The sequence below is a fragment of the Neoarius graeffei genome, chromosome 7, assembly GCF_027579695.1.
Source record: "Neoarius graeffei isolate fNeoGra1 chromosome 7, fNeoGra1.pri, whole genome shotgun sequence".
NCBI lineage: Eukaryota > Metazoa > Chordata > Actinopteri > Siluriformes > Ariidae > Neoarius > Neoarius graeffei.
The window spans coordinates 39,163,135-39,175,578 of record NC_083575.1 but is presented as its reverse complement, the minus strand read 5'-3'; positions in this window follow the sequence as shown (position 1 = coordinate 39,175,578).

Below are 12,444 nucleotides of genomic sequence, written 5' to 3'. Positions count from 1 at the left end.
AACATATATTTCTATCACTAGTGCTAAAGTTGGTAAAGCAGTCAGACAAAAAGTGGTTAGCACACACAAACATGTTTTTGCCAAATGTAGCTGGGACGTTGCCATCAAAAATAAACTCGATTCACGCTTCTGTTTTCTGAGGCTGGGGGTCAATGGAACAATGTGCACTGCTCTGTGCAGCCAACAACAGGGTAGTTCCCATGTTTAGTTCACTTCGGCATATGGCTAGTGGGTCCAGTGCTTGCAAAAAAAGATGGCACACCTTCACGAAGGCAGTTCTGAAGCCGTGGGTGGAGATATTCAGATGGAGAACAGTAATTCTAATGGTCTTGGGAGCCAAATCCAAACAGCTTGTTGAATCACATGTTTTGTAGCCTTGGCAGCTCAACAGAAACTGACTGTGTTGTCTTATTTCAGAGTTTGTGGGTTGGTAGACATTTCAAATACCCAAATTTAGTATGTCCAAAAGCACTGAAAAAGTGAGTTTTTCATAATATGTCTCCTTTAACATTAGTGACAGAGCAACTATATATTTTTTCCTTTAACGGAGTGATTAAAATGGCTACACACTCAGGATATTTTTACACTTATTAGCTCATCTGGCCAACAGGTGATGAACTTATGCCATCACGTGTTGTCCATCTTCCGTCTGGCATCATCCACATTTCATGAAAATCACTTCTTCTCTCTCAATTCGTCACTGATTTTTATACTTTTTGGCAGGAAGGTAGGTCTGCCTGGGGTGCATATAGCTTCTACCCAGATTTGCATAATTACAATTAATAATGAAGACATGGAGTAATTAAGCCCTAATGAGCAGTCTCCACACAAATCGCTTATTCTCCCTCAATTCACCGATTTTGATTCTTTCTGGCATGAAGGTGGGGTAGCTAGGGTGCATATAACATCTACCCAGATTTGCTTCATTACAATTATTAATGAAGTTAAGGGCTAATTAAGCCTTAATGAGCAGTTCAACAAAAATCGCTTCTTCTCGGTCAATTCCTTGCTGTTTTGGATTCTTTCTGGCAAATAGGCCGGTATTCCTAGGGTGTATATAGCTTCTATATATAGCTTGTATATAGCTTGTATATAGTGTATATAGCTTACAACATTTATTGCACAAGGTGGCCCACTTTAGATCGCTCGTTCTGGACTAGACGAGGCCAGAGTGAGCTACGCCATCATTGATGGTCTCATTTATATTTCCTTATGTTTGGAAATGGGCAGCCATGGCTTAAAGGTTAGAGAAGCAGCCTTGGGCCCAAAGGATTGCTGGTTCAATTCCTAGGACTAGCAGGTAAATCTATGGCTAAAGTGCTCTTGAGTAAGGCACCCAACCCCCAACTGCTCCCCAGGCGCTGGGTATGTACGGTAGGTGTGTGTGCTCGTTGTTTGTTGCTCTGAATAAGAATGTCTGCCAAATGCCTGTAATGTTTTATCATGCTGTATTTGTGGCCGAATGTGGTCAAGCTTAAAATGTCAACTCAGTCACGGTAAAATATTCAATTACTCAATACAGTTTTAGAATATTAAAATGTTTGTAAAAGGGTATGAGGTCATCTTTAACAGTTCAGTGCTTTTCTAAATGAAAGTCAACCATAGGCTCATCTGATGCTAATTTTAGGCAAAAATGTCCACCTTGTCAACCCTGTCATTCATTCTTTTTGGGCAGGGAGGACATATGTTTTGGTGTGGGGATTCTGTTGTTATTGTTTTCTTTAAATAATGGCTGTAATATGCCTTATTTGATGTAACTAAATAATGTAATTATGTAATCTGTTATTTAAAAAAAAACGCGCATCTACTCATGTATACACATATAAAAACATATATGTGTACAAACAATATGAAGAACACCATCCATTCATCCATTATCTATCCTGCTTATTCATCAGGGTCCCAGGGGAAAATGGAGCCAGCCCCAGCTGATTTTGGGCGAGAAGCGGGGTACACCCTGGGCAGGCTCCCAATCTGCCGCAGGGTTAACACGGATGAAAAACCATGGACATTGTCATTCAAAATTGTGGGCAATTTAGAGTAGCCAGTTGACCTAATAATCCACATGTCTTTGGACTGGGGGAGGAAACTGGAGCACCTAGAGGAAACCCACACAAGCATGGGGAGAACACACAAACTGCACACAGAAAGGTCCCAGTCGGCCATGAGGTTCAATCCCAAGAACTTTTTGTTCTGAGGCGACTGTGTTAACCACTGCATCATCGTGTTGCCCATGAAGAACACCATGCATTCATAAAATTCAGCTGCTCATACATAGAATTACAATGAAATACAAAGAGAAAAAATAACCTGATTCCAAAAAAGTTGGGACAAAGTACAAATTGTAAATAAAAACGGAATGCAATAATTTACAAATCTCAAAAACTGATATTGTATTCACAATAGAACATAGACAACATATCAAATGTTGAAAGTGAGACATTTTGAAATTTCATGCCAAATGTTGGCTCATTTGAAATTTCATGACAGCAACACATCTCAAAAAAGTTGGGACAGGGGCAATAAGAGGCTGGAAAAGTTAAAGGTACAAAAAAGGAACAGCTGGAGGACCAAATCACAACTCATTAGGTCAATTGGCAATAGGTCATTAACATGACTGGGTATAAAAAGAGCATCTTGGAGTGGCAGCAGCTCTCAGAAGTCAAGCTGGGAAGAGGATCACCAATCCCCCTAATTCTGCGCCGACAAATAGTGGAGCAATATCAGAAAGGAGTTCGACAGTGTAAAATTGCAAAGAGTTTGAACATATCATCATCTACAGTGCATAATATCATCAAAAGATTCAGAGAATCTGGAAGAATCTCTGTGCGTAAGGGTCAAGGCCGGAAAACCATACTGGGTGCCCATGATCTTCGGGCCCTTAGACGGCACTGCATCACATACAGGTATGCTTCTGTATTGGAAATCACAAAATGGGCTCAGGAATATTTCCAGAGAACATTATCTGTGAACACAATTCACCGTGCCATCCGCCGTTGCCAGTTAAAACTCTATAGTTCAAAGAAGAAGCCGTATCTAAACATGATCCAGAAGCGCAGACGTCTTCTCTGGGCCAAGGCTCCTTTAAAATGGACTGAGGCAAAGTGGAAAACTGTTCTGTGGTCAGACAAATCAAAATTTGAAGTTCTTTATGGAAATCAGGGACGCCGTGTCATTCGGACTAAAGAGGAGAAGGACGACCCAAGTTGTTATCAGCGCTCAGTTCAGAAGCCTGCATCTCTGATGGTATGGGGTTGCATTAGTGCGTGTGGCATGGGCAGCTTACACATCTGGAAAGACACCATCAGTGCTGAAAGGTATATCCAGGTTCTAGAGCAACATATGCTCCCATCCAGACGATGTCTCTTTCAGGGAAGACCTTGCATTTTCCAACATGACAATGCCAAACCACATACTGCATCAATTACAGCACCATGGCTGCGTAGAAGAAGGGTCCGGGTACTGAACTGGCTAGCCTGCAGTCCAGATCTTTCACCCATAGAAAACATTTGGCGCATCATAAAACGGAAGATACGACAAAAAAGACCTAAGACAGTTGAGCAACTAGAATCCTACATTACACAAGAATGGGTTAACATTCCTATCCCTAAACTTGAGCAACTTGTCTCCTCAGTCCCCAGACGTTTACAGACTGTTGTAAAGAGAAAAGGGGATGTCTCACAGTGGTAAACATGGCCTTGTCCCAACTTTTTTGAGATGTGTTGTTGTCATGAAATTTAAAATCACCTAATTTTTCTCTTTAAATGATACATTTTCTCAGTTTAAACATTTGATATGTCATCTATGTTCTATTCTGAATAAAATATGGAATTTTGAAACTTCCACATCATTGCAATCCGTTTTTATTTACAATTTGTACTTTGTCCCAACTTTTTTGGAATTGGGGTTCTATCTATCTATCTATCTATCTATCTATCTATCTATCTATCTATCTATCTATCTATATACAGGGTTCTCCACGAGGGGTTTTAGAGGTGCGGGCCGCCCCCCTTTCTGTGATTCCCGCCCCCGTTTAATTTCTGCTGCCCCTTTACAAAAGGAAGAGACGTCCCTTTGTTTTCTTTGTGACAGATAACCTTTCTCTGTTGGAGTACCGACAACGCGACAACACCCGAGTGTGAAACTCATTTACCAGCAATTAGTTTGACTGACTAAGGCTACGTTTACATTAGACCGTATCTGTCTCATTTTCTTCGCGGATGCACTGTCCGTTTACATTAAACCGCCTGGAAACGCCGGGAAACGGGAATCCGCCAGCGTCCACGTATTCAATCCAGATCGTGTCAGCTCCGGTGCTGTGTAAACATTGAGAATACGCGGATACGCTGTGCTGAGCTCTAGCTGGCGTCTCATTGGACAACGTCACTGTGACATCCACCTTCCTGATTCACTGGCGTTGGTCATGTGACGCGACTGCTGAAAAACGGCGCGGACTTCCGCCTTGTATCACCTTTCATTAAAGAGTATAAAAGTATGAAAATACTGCAAATACTGATGCAAATATTGCCCATTGTGTAGTTATGATTGTCTTTAGGCTTGCCATCCTTCCACTTGCAAGTGGTAAGTGATGTGCGCTGGGATCACACACACAGCGGCTCAGTCCCGAATCACAGCTTGTTCACTTCACTCGCGTGCTCTGTGAGCTGCGCAGGGCCGGAGTGCGCACCCTCCAGAGGGCACTCGCTGTTCAGGGCGGAGTGATTTGGAGCGCAGGATGCCTGCGGAGCTGAGCGTATCCGTGTATTGGTATTGCTGTGTGCACGCAAATCGTGTATTGGTGTTGCTGTGTGCACACTAATCGTTTTAAAAACGTTAATCTGATGATCCGCTGATACGGTCTAATGTAAACATGGGCTAAGAAAAGCGTTTCACACTTCGGCGTTTTTGACACATTGTTCTTGCACCGGGAGATAACACGCCTTTATAATAACGTGTGAATCGACACCAAGTTTGAGATAACTGATTGTTATTGTCGGCAGAGAAATAAAGGATAAAAACAAAAAGTTCAAAGTTGGTGCAGCAAGCGTGATATTGCCTATAAAACCGTGAGGCTGTGAACGTGGTTTTAGTGCCATGAAGCGTGTGAAGACGACACTGCGGAACCGACTATCACAGAAGACTCTGAATTCTTTGTTGCACGTTGCAATCCAGGGGCCTCCACCAGAGGAGTTTGATTTTCACAAAGCTGCAAAACTATGGGCAGGCATTAGGAACAGGAAGATCACCTTCGAAGTGGATGTTTAGGAAAGCAGGTAATTTTGAGCTAGTTTCTTTCAAATATCAAAGCATTTTGTGCAACCATATTTTAGAGATCATGTTAGGCTTTGTAACTATTACAATGCATTTTGCTTGAATCTGTATGAATGAGTTTAAATTACAATGTCATTTTTCTTTTTTATCTTCTTAGACTGTTAACTGGTGAACATGGATGGAGCAGTGTAAATATAGCCATGGAGCAGTGTAAATATAGTTAAAACAACATCTTTTCAATGTACTTTACTCTCTAAAAATTTTTTATTTTTTCCAGTGGTGCCTGCAATTACATTTCCATTTCAAACAATGTCAGCTTTTGTGGAGCAGTGTGAATATAGTTAATACAAAAACTTTTCTGTACTTTTCTGTTCTTTTTTGTAGTTTGCTAAATAAAAAAATATTTTTTTCCAGTTCCATTTCAAACAATGTGTCTGAATATGATGTATAAGTGTGTAATGTTTGATGTGTTTTGTACCAGTCCAATTGATTCCTCTATTTTAAATGATTACTATTTGAGATTATTTTATGCAAATTTTATGCAAATGACATATGTATATTTATGCAAATTTGTTTCCAGGTCATCCGAGTGCCCCCACCCCCCTATATTTTCAATCCGTGGAGAACCCTGATATATATATATATATATATATATATATATATATATATATATATATATATATATATATATATATATGATAGCCTTTTATTATCCCACAAGGGGAAATTTACATTGTTACAGCAGCAAAATATAGAAAAAGATAAGGCACTCTATCTATCTATCTATCTATCTAATTTTTTTTCTTTTGGTTTATCAGTTCAGTTTTGCTAGTGGCATGTTCTTCTTCTTTCATCTGCTCCCATTAGGGGTCGCCACAGCAGATCATCATGATCCACATATTTGATTTGGCAGAGGTTTTTACACCGGATGCCCTTCCTGACACAACCCTCCCCAATCTGTCCGGGCTTGGGACCAGCACTAAGTATGCACTGGCTGGGTATTCAAGTGGCATGTTAATCAATTGTACACTAAAACTCAATATTTAAATGTTCTACACCATGTATTCATATGTGGCATTAAAATTGTCAGTGCTCTGAGGGTTGTGTTGGAATCATTTCTATGACCTGCAATACACAATATGATCAAAATGTCTAAAAGAAAATTGTTGTAACACAACAATTTTTAAAAATGTATTAATTTGATTAATCAAAAATTCCTCAAGAATGCCACTCATCAAAAATGTCTCATGATGTTTAAAATATGCTGTGTTGTAGTGCACTAAGTCATGGTTTTGTCTACCCTGTGTCCTGCTGTGCCCTGTCCCATCCTTGTCTTCATGTTTTATCACAATAAACAGATTATTCCTATAAGAATTTTTTTAAATAACGATGCAAATCATATGATTTGAAATTGTAATCATATATGTTTGCTGATAAATCCTGAATAGATTTTGATATATATTTTTTAAATAACTAAGAATTATTGTTGAGAAAAGGACACAGTATCTCTCTGAAAATGTCAATTCTGTTACCAGTGCAATGGAAAAACCACCATACTTATCTTTTGTATTGTCCATGACAGGGTATCTTGTAGTTGACTCACAAGTTGCCTGCTTCTAATCACACACACAAAAAAAAGTGCTTTAGCTTGGAGTAGTCAGAGGTGAACAAAGTACCCAACTTCATTACTTAAGTCAAAGTACAGATCCCACTGGTCAAATGTTATTCGGATACAAGTGAAAGTTGTCCAGTCAAATTTTTACTTAAGTTAAAGTCCTGAAGTACTTGCTTTTAAAAATACTTAAGTATTAAAAGTACATTTTCTGTCAACTTCATCGTTGTATTATTGCCACAACACTTACAAAACCTAATGTCGTTACGAAAGACAGCAATGTCTCATCTCATCATCTCTAGCCGCTTTATCCTGTTCTACAGGGTCACAAGCAAGCTGGAGCCTATCCCAGCTGACTACGGGCGAAAGGCGGGGTACACCCTGGACAAGTCACTAGGTCATCACAGGGCTGACACATAGACACAGACAACCATTCACACTCACATTCACACCTACGGTCAATTTAGAGTCACCAGTTAACCTAACCTGCATGTCTTTGGACTGTGGGGGAAACCGGAGCACCCGGAGGAAACCCACGCGGACATGGGGAGAACATGCAAATTCCGCACAGAAAGGCCCTCGCTGGCCACGGGGCTCAAACCCAGACCTTCTTGCTGTGAGGTGACAGCGCTAGCCACTACTCCACCGTGCTGCCCCGACAGCAATGTGAATTCACAAAATGAATGCATGCTGTGCCATCATGGTGGTTTAACATTAAGCTAGCTAGATAGTGAAACTCCACCTGACATGCTAACAAACTCTTTTCAAACTCAAAATCATATTGGGTAGCTAATGCTACTCGAAAAGAGAGATTTCTTCATTCTGTTTATTTGGCAAGATTATGCTAAAACAGATTTCTGTAAGGACCTCAGATAAGTTAATGTTATTCATGTTAGCATAACTCCGTTTTTACATGCTAACTAACAGTGTCCACGTTAAATAGCTATGTGTTAACATTAGCCGTGGACAAGGCTATGGCAACTTGGCAGGCAAATCCATAGAAAGTCATTTGACTAACCAGACCGCATAGCTATTGCAACGTTATTGCTAGCTCTAAAAGCACAGACAACTTCGTTGCAAGCTTTCTCTTGGAATAAAACGTTTATATACCTCAATATGCTTCCGCAGGTCGGATGGCGAGTTTTTGTAGGCCGTGATGTGGTTTGTTTTCAGCAAACAAAGCAAACATTTAAAATAAAACAAATCTTTAATCCTTTCAGAAAAATGAAACATGGGTTCTAGGTATGGCCATGAGTGCATGCATTCCCCAGAAGAATTGCCTCCTTCCATTCTGCCATCAACTGATCGTGTTAAATAATGCTGCTGAGAAATCATTGAACTTGACTTTATACAGTCTATGGATGTGATCTGACCCTAGTGATTACTGACAGGCTGTCTCAGTGTCACCTGCAAAAAAATGCGTAACGAGGACCTTGACAGAAATGTAGTGGAGTGAAAAGTACGATATTTGTCTTTCAAATGTAGTGAAGTTAAAGTCATAAGTTTCCAAAAAAAAAATACTCAAATAAAGTACAGATACTCAAAAAGTGTACTTAAGTACAGTACTCAAGTAAATGTTCTTTGTTACTGTCCACCTCTGGGAGTAGTCTACCACGGCCGATTGCTCTAAGACAACGAGGGAGGCTCAGCCTCCTCTAAAAATGACGAATATCATGTAGGATGAATTGCGCTAGGCTTATGTTATAGCCGACCTTATAACATTGCTATTTCAGATCCAGAATCATAGAAATATATGTGCTCAACCCAACTACAGTGCGAAATCATTCCGTTATAACTTTCCCCAGTTCGCCTAATGTGTGCGTGATTTTTTCCCCTTCGTGACAGCGCGATGCAGCCCAGCCTCAGTGGACTTCAATGGCATTTGGGAACTATGCGCTTTTCAATATCAAAATGCAAGACGATTATTGGACAAATACTGCGAAAACACCCGCCCACGGAGTCCCACGGACTCCCAGCCTCAGTGGACTTTAATGGCATTTGGGAGCGATGCGCTTTTCAATCTCAAAATGCAAGACGGTTATTGGACAAATACTGCGAAAATGCCCGCCCACGGACTCCGAGCCTCACAGTGGGAGGGACATGGCAGTTTCCGCGAGGAGACCGGTGATTGGTGAAAGCGGCCGGATATTTTCTTTGATTGACAGCTCGTTTCAAATATAGACAGGCAGCGGTGAATTTCAGTTCAGTCCCATGTGGATTCGCAAGTGCTGTGGTGTATTGTAAGAGATCAGCTTACATTTCGATTTCATTCATTACATATGGTTTCTACCAGCTTTTTTAGTTTGTATATATTTTCATTGTAAATAAAGTGTAAATATAGTGCTGTCAAGTTTGCTATCTTAGTTCCAGAAATTTCATTTATTTGAGTGACTGAACTTGAACTTGAGGGGGCTAGTCAGCTAGCAAGAAAGCTGCGCACGGATGCCAAGCATTGCTGATTTAATTTTGGCGAAGCCATTTGCCAGTCTTCCTTTCGAGGAAAAAATTAAAATTCAAGAGCAGGGTAGACCAACGCCTCAAATTGACTTGGTGAAAAAGGTAGGGAATAATACTCGTTCCTTTCAGCTCTCCTAGTACGAGAAAGTGAATTGGCTAACAGCAAGTGACCCACATCAACAACAGTAAATAGGCTACTTTAGTAATATGTCATGGATGGACCAAAAATATAGAATCTATTTAAAATGTTTATGCTGAGTATATTATATTGGAATATATATTTCTCTGGATATGAATTAAACACAGCTACAATTTGGAAAACATTTTTAAACAAAAACACAGCCGAGAACATTTCACACTACAGACCTGGATTAAAAGTGAAGGGTTATCAAAATTGTCAATAAAACATTTCTCAGTCAAAATAAGTAAAATATAGGGAAAGTGTCATTGAATGAAATGTGTGGCACCCAGCTCTATGTTTGGCTCCCCAAGGTCAGTGCTTGTGCCTATTCCAGAACACTCTACTGTTACTGCTGAGGTTCCTGATAAAGAGCTGCTTTCAATAATGATCAATTTTTAAACAACATGCCACAATTTTAAAATATAAAATGTTAAAATATACCCCCCCAACACCACCATCATGTATATTGGACAGTAGGCTAATGGGCCAAAAGAACCTGTTATTTCACAGTTTGTGACCCTGCCAACAATCAGCCAGATCAGAGGCAAGAGTATGGGCAAAATTGATGTGTTTTTTCTTTTTTCTTTTAAAATCTGGAAATATTGTAACCGACCAGCCTCCCCTGTTTGAAAGACAACAAGCCGCCACTGTAGTCTACAGTATGGTTAAGATCATGTGGCCCTAAAGGCACCTTATATTCCTGTTGACCCTTGAATTAATATTACTTGGTCAGACAGACAAGAGTCAAATCTACAGTGGTGCTTGAAAGTTTGTGAACCCTTTAGAATTTTCCATATTTCTGCATAAATATGACCTAAAACATCATCAGATTTTCACACAAGTCCTAAAAGTAGATAAAGAGAACCCAGTTAAACAAATGAGACAAAAATATTATACTTGGTCATTTATTTATTGAGGGAAATGATCCAATATTACATATCTGTGAGTGGCAAAAGTATGTGAACCTTTGCTTTCAGTATCTGATGTGACCCCCTTGTGCAGCAATAACTGCAACTAAATGTTTCCGGTAACTGTTGATCAGTCCTGCACACCGACTTGGAGGAATTTTAGCCCATTCCTCCGTACAGAACAGCTTCAACTCTGGGATGTTGGCGGGTTTCCTCACATGAACTGCTCACTTCAGGTCCTTCCACAACATTTCGATTGGATTAAGGTCAGGACTTTGACTTCGCCATTCCAAAACATTAACTTTATTCTTCTTTAACCATTCTTTGGTAGAACGACTTGTGTGCTTAGGTTCATTATCTTGCTACATGACCCACCTTCTCTTGAGATTCAGTTCATGGACAGATGTCCTGACATTTTCATTTAGAATTCACTGGTATAATTCAGAATTCATGGTTCCATCAATGATGGCAAGCCGTCCTGGCCCAGATGCAGCAAAACAGGCCCAAACCATGATACTACCACCACCATGTTTCACAGATGGGATAAAGTTCTTATGCTGGAATGCAGTGTTTTCCTTTCTCCAAACATAATGCTTCTCATTTAAACCAAAAATTTCTATTTTGGTCTCATCCATCCACAAAATATTTTTCTGATAGCCTTCTGGCTTGTCCACGTGATCTTTAGCAAACTGCAGATGAGCAGCAATGTTCGTTTTGGAGAGTAGTGACTTTCTCCTTGCAACCCTGCCATGCACACCATTGTTGTTCAGTGTTCTCCTGATGGTGGACTCATGAACATTAACATTAGCCAATGTGAGAGAGGCCTTCAGTTGCTTAGAAGTTACCCTGGGGTCCTTTGTGACCTTGCCGACTATTACACGCCTTGCTCTTGGAGTGATCTTTGTTGGTCGACCACTCCTGGGGAGGGTAACAATGGTCTTGAAGTTCCTCCATTTGTACACAATCTGTCTGACTGTGGATTGGTGGAGTCCAAACTCTTTAGAGATGGTTTTGTAACCTTTTCCAGCCTGATAAGCTTCAACAATGCTTTTTCTGAGGTCCTCAGAAATCTCCTTTGTTCGTGCCATGATACATTTCCACAAACATGTGTTGTGAAGATCAGACTTTGATAGATCCCTGTTCTTTAAATAAAACATGGTGCCCACTCACACCTGATTGTCATCCCATTGATTGACAACACCTGACTCTCATTTCACCTTCTAATTTTAACTGCTAATCCTAGAGGTTCACATACTTTTGCCACTCCCAAATATGTAATATTGGATTATTTTCCTCAATAAATAAATGACCAAGTATAATATTTTTGTCTCATTTGTTTAACTGGGTTCTCTTTATCTACTTTTAGGACTTGTGTGAAAATCTGATGATGTTTTAGGTCATATTTATGCAGAAATATGGAAAATTCTAAAGGGTTCACAAACTTTCAAGCACCACTGTAAGTGCAGACTTTACTTGCAGAAGTAAAATAATATAGATCGAAGTGCAATGTTTAAGCAGGTTAAAATGGAAAAAACATTCAATGCAGAGAATTAAAAATTATTGAAGGTATTGAAGAACACCCAAAGAGAAAAGCAGGGTTCTGAATGTTCAGGCACAAACAAGGGCATCAGGTGCAAGTGGTAGGCTAGTAAAGGCCAAGAGAATGAAGAAAAGTCCAAAACACTCTGGAGAATGCTCTGGGGATGAGCACTACATTTGTTTTAAATAGGATCAATTCATGAATCCTCATATGATTGTGATAAAAGTTATGACAGTAGGAAATAAAATTAAAATAGAATTCAATTTTTTAAAATCCTATTCTCAGAAACCTAAGTATTGATATTGTTGTTGATTAATTTTTTTTCTTGCTTCTTGAAGCACTTTGATTAAGAAAATGACAAGTTTGAGGATTTTACTGGTCTGTTTCAGGGTAATTTTTCTAAAAATATTGCAAAATTACAGCAAAAAGTTTTCCAGGTTCTAAATTCTAACAGTGCAATTGTAGAAAGCTCCAT